General features: G+C 34.1%; 1 pseudogene; it reads left to right on the top strand.

Moving 5' to 3' along the window:
* The first annotated feature begins 3,504 nt into the window (after positions 1-3,504).
* On the top strand, positions 3,505-4,974 carry LOC125861518 (uncharacterized; annotated as a pseudogene).
* Positions 4,975-5,194: the final 220 nt, after the last annotated feature.

Here is a 5,194-nt window from a genome sequence, read left to right as displayed (position 1 = left end):
TTTGTAAATTAATTGTTTTTTTGGTGCAAACACATTAAGATATGTAATATATGGAATTGAAGATCAGATCGCTATAATGTTTAAGTATTTTGTTGGCTTTTTTCATCCGCCCAATTGTTGTTTGGTTAAGTAATTTATGTTGGCTTCTTATCTGATTATTATTTTATTGAGGAAACTGTAATTCTAGCTGAATATTGTTTTATTTTGCTGTTTGTTATTTATATATTTATTTGTTTCCTTTTATTATCAGGCAGTAGGCATTAGAGGCAGAACAGTGAGCTCTGCAGTTTAAAGTAGTTTCTGGTTTTGTCGCAGTCCCGAGTTCGTCGCTCCGAGAGAGGTACAACTATTTACCTTTAAGTAATTTAAGTAATGAGAAGTTGTCCAGTTTTGGAGTTGACCCTGCAGAATGTTTTTGCTGTAATTTCCCTGAACTTGACACTATTGAACACATTTTAAACTCTGGAAGTTTTGCCACAAAGGTGTTGGGTTCTTTGTTGTTTCCATAGGTATCCAAAAGGTTTATATTCCTCTTAAATACATGGTGATGAGATGGTGGAACACTGTGCACAGAAATGAGCCTGTTTGGTAGTTTCACAATGCTTTAGTTGGTATGATTTGGTTAAGTAATTTATGTTTGGTATAGCTGGTTAGATGGTAAAGTATTTATATATAAAATTGTTGCTCTAGGTAAAGTATTCTAAATGGTTCTACAGTTTATAAGATTAGTTTAGTTGTGGCTCTGGGGATATTGTGTATGTACAACTTATTGACTCAGTTTACAGAATATATAGTGCTGGAAGTTCTGGAAACTCAGTTGTTGCAATATTATACAGTGCTGGAAATTCTGGAAATTCAGCTGCTGCAATCTATTATAATATAGTACTGGAAATTTTGGAAAGAGTTGACCTTTTTTATAACTTCTATAGAGTTGGTAATTCTGGAAAGAGTTGGTTTGCGAGTTCTGGAGATGCACAAGACATAAGAAGGACAATTTTCAAATTAATAAGCTATCCATCTGTCAACCTTATATCACAATTATATTACTGCTACTTCTTTCACTTAAAGAACATTTTTATTTTGTAGGTTTACTTACCATAGGGAAAGAAATCAAAGAGATGAAATGAGGAACCTATACTTCTAGATGAATATTGTTTTATTTTGTTGTTTGTTATTTATATACTTATTTGTTTCCATTTATTATCAGGCAATAGGCATTAGAGGCAGAACAGTGAGCTCTGCAGTTTAAAGTAGTTTCTGGTTTTGTCGCAGTCCCGAGTTCGTCGCTTCGAGAGAGGTACAACTATTTACATTTAAGTAATTTAGTAATGAGAAGTTGTCCAGTTTTGGAGTTGACCCTGCAAAATGTTTTTGCTGTAATTCCCCTGAACTTGACACTATTAAACACATTTTCAACTCTGGAAGTTTTGCCAGAAAGGTCTGGGGATTCTTTGTTGTTTCCTTGGGTATCTAAAAGGATTATATTCCTCTTAAGTACATGGTGATGAGATGGTGGAACATTGTGCACAGAAATGAGCTTGGTTGTTTCACAATTCTTTAGTTGATATGATTTGGTTAAGTAATTTATGTTTGGTATAGCTGGTTAGAAGGTAAAGTATTTATATATAAAATTGTGGCTCTATGTAAAGTATTCTGAATGGTTGTACAGGTTATAATATTAGTTTAGTTGTGGCTCCGGGGATATTGTGTATATACAACTTATAGACTCAGTTATAGTATATATAGTGTTGGAAGTTTTGGAAACTCAGCTGCTGCATTATTATACAGTGCTGGAAATTCTGGAAACTCAGCTGCTGCAATATGCTATAATACAGTGTTGGAAATTCTAGAAGGAGTTGAGGTTTTCAATAACTTTTATAGAGTTGGAAATTCTGGAAAGAGTTGGCTTGTGAGTTCGGCAGATGCACAAGACATAAGAAGGAAAATGTTTCAAATTAATAAGCTATCCATCTGTCAATCTTTTATCAAAATTATATTGCTGCTACTTCTTTCACTTAAAGAACATTTTTATTTTGTAGGTTTACTTACCACAAGGAAAAAAATCAAAGAGATTAAAACAAAGTGAGAAGAATGAATCAATCAGCAATACTAAAGAAAAAAGGTCTGAATCCAAACAAAGCTCAAAGTCCATTCAAGAATCTGGATGTTGATATGCAATACTGATCAAGTGTTGAAGATTAAGAGAGAACAACTTGCAAATGAACCTAATGATAGAGCTAAGAAAGAGCATGCACCAATACCACATAAAAAAAAGAATTCTGAGGATTTCATTCCACAACAAGGAAAGAGTAAATTGTTTGGGCACAAATCAGTAATTCAATCGTCTTCAAGGGAAGAGCTTAGAACCTCACATATGATTGCAGGGAAAGGACAAACTAAACAGAGGTTATTTCAATCTGGAGAGTCCATTCAAGAGAAAGGAATTAAACTTCCTATGAATAACTCTAGGTTCCAAACGTCATTCAAGGAAGGTGTTGCTGCTTCAGTACATGTGACTGGAACAACACTAGGTAATGGAGAGGTACAACATGATATTGAGGATCTACTGCACTTCAAATAAGTGAAAAGGAAGTCGGTCCGACCAACTACCAGTATTGATTTGTTTCTGGATAAGCAGCAGATACACCAGGAACATGATATTCATGATCATATTATTAATGAACACAACAAAGGATTGGATGATCTTGTGGATCAAGAAGAACTCGGTGGAGATGATATGTGATGTCGAAGAGGAAATTGACATTGATTGTAGTACAAAAGGTATGTCATAAACCTTGTAAGATTTAGTACTCGTTATAAAAGAAATATCTTATTTCCTATCTGTTACATCAATCTAGAAATATCGAAGTCAATAAAAGTTCGAGGACAAACAACATGTAAGGATATTCATGCAAGAAATTTGGAAGAAAGAAAGGAGGTGGCATTTGATAAAGGACAAGTAGTGGGACCAACTAATAAGATAGTGTCACAATTAAGCAACTTTATACGAACAATTGCAAGGAATCCTAGATTCATCAGCTTGATGTACACTAGTTGGCATGCGGTGCCAAAGGATACTAAAAAGCGCATGTGGGAATATATCAATGTAAGAACAATCACTCTTGAGATTGCATATTTTATTATTTCTTTTTACATACTGAAGCTAAATATATTTTATTTTGCATAGTCCAAATTTCTAATTCCAGTAGAAGGAAAGAAATGGGTGATGACTGGTCTTCGTGATGCTTGGAGGAGACACAAGCAAAAAGTTCAAGAGAAATTTTTTGATAGAAACAGTACCCTTGAGGATAAGCTAGAAAAACGTCCTGATGGCATTCCAGATAATTAATTCTGCCAGTTGATCGAGTATTGGAAACACCCAACTGTTCAATTAAGGCAAAAATAGTGCATTTCTACTAATCAACATATTTTGCATCATAACTATTCTTTTTTTATTTATCAATTGAATTATCTCTTTTTATTTAATAATAGGCCATATGCGAGATGAATTCTCAAAATAGGAAAAAACAATAGTGGATGCATTGAATGGGACCTATTAATTTTGCAAGAGTACGTGTGGCATTTGGTAACACTTAGCTGACATTTCATAAAAAAACTAAATTTCATTTTTTTGTACTTTATTAGAGCATACTGATGTTTTTTTTTGTTTTTTTTATATAATCTGTAGCGTGCAACCAACGACAACAACGAAGAACCATCAAAGCCTGAAATGTTTATTGCAACTCGTACCAAGACGGGAAAGGAAATCGAGGCTAATACCCAAGTTGCAATAGTAAGTCCTTTACAGCGGATTAGTAGTGAATTTGATTCAGACTTAAAATTTATATATTGTGAGGAGTTTGACTCCATTGAATTTTATCATGTATGTCTTCTTCTTCTTCTTGTGCGAGGAGATATCAATTCTTTGTCAATGTAGCTGAATTGTTTGCTAGGAAAAGTTGTCAAATTTGTTTAGTTCTTGATCGCTCTCATAGGACTGAAAATGAAATAGTACTTACAATTCACTATGGATGCCAATTTTGTTCAACAGGCTGAACTTCAAAATCGCCAAAAATTCTGGGGAAACAACAGATTATGCATTTAGGGCAGTGTTTGGAAAGGAGCAGCCTGGTCGACTTAGGTGCTATGATAGATCAGCGACAACAAGTTCTTTGAAGAAAGATGAGGAACTTAACAATCTAAAACAAAAGCATGCCAATGAAATCACTACTCTAAAGGAAGAATTGAGAGAACAAATGCGACATTTATTCACTCAATTGCTGCAAAACAACCCTGGATTGAATTTTCAAGATATATCAGGGTGTGTTGGATCTAATCTTGCTTCACCTATTGATGCAAGTAGCGCACAAGCTGTAAGAGGCACAAATCTTCAACATTCTTCAGGGTCAGCTCATGATTCGGTTCTTCAAAAGGTATTTTATATTTCACATTTGCTGTTAATAGTCTACATATTGTTTTTCTTCTAGTTGAGCTGGTGTTCTTGGTAAATAAATTCTGAACTTATTTTACTATCTTGAATCTTTGAAAATTTACTTTGTTTTTGTTACTCATTGTCTTCTTTCAGGTTCTATACCAATTTATTTTTATATTTTTAGTTGTATGAGTGTTGTAGTGTGTTGAAGGAGGACTCTACTAATTTTGGGTTGTAGTTGTGTACTTTTATCCCCTGCTGTTTTACTACTTTGAACTATGATGGTTGTTGTGAGAGATGGTTTTAGTTTTCATTGCTTAAACTGATTCTCATAGTTAAAGTTGTCCCTTTTAGATTCTTTAGAAGGTTAGAGACTTTGCTGTATTTTTGTGAGTGAGCTTGTTGTCACTTGTGCTAGTTATGCTCTGTTTTGATGTTGTTTGAGTTGTCATCCTGTTGCTGCTGGTTCTTGTTTCTAGGAATCTGTCTTTCCTGTACTTTGGAATGCTGTATCTCAGCTTCTTTTTGTTGTCTTCTTTTAATTACTTCTCTTTTTTTCTTGTTTGGTTTACCTTTTGATTTGTTGTTCGAAGGAGTCTGATCATTATCTTTCCCATTCTGTTGACTGTCATCACCTGTAGGGCCTAGTTGATCCACTTATTTGCTTTACTGGTAAGAGTAATAAGATCTTGCCTCCCTAAAATTTTATCATTGTTGTCCTGAATTTTCTGCACTGGATTGATATTTAATTAGTGTCAAGCT

The sequence above is a fragment of the Solanum stenotomum genome, chromosome 4 (assembly GCF_019186545.1).
Source record: "Solanum stenotomum isolate F172 chromosome 4, ASM1918654v1, whole genome shotgun sequence".
NCBI lineage: Eukaryota > Viridiplantae > Streptophyta > Magnoliopsida > Solanales > Solanaceae > Solanum > Solanum stenotomum.
Note: the sequence above shows the minus strand (reverse complement) of the source record. Positions and strands in the feature narration are given on the sequence as shown.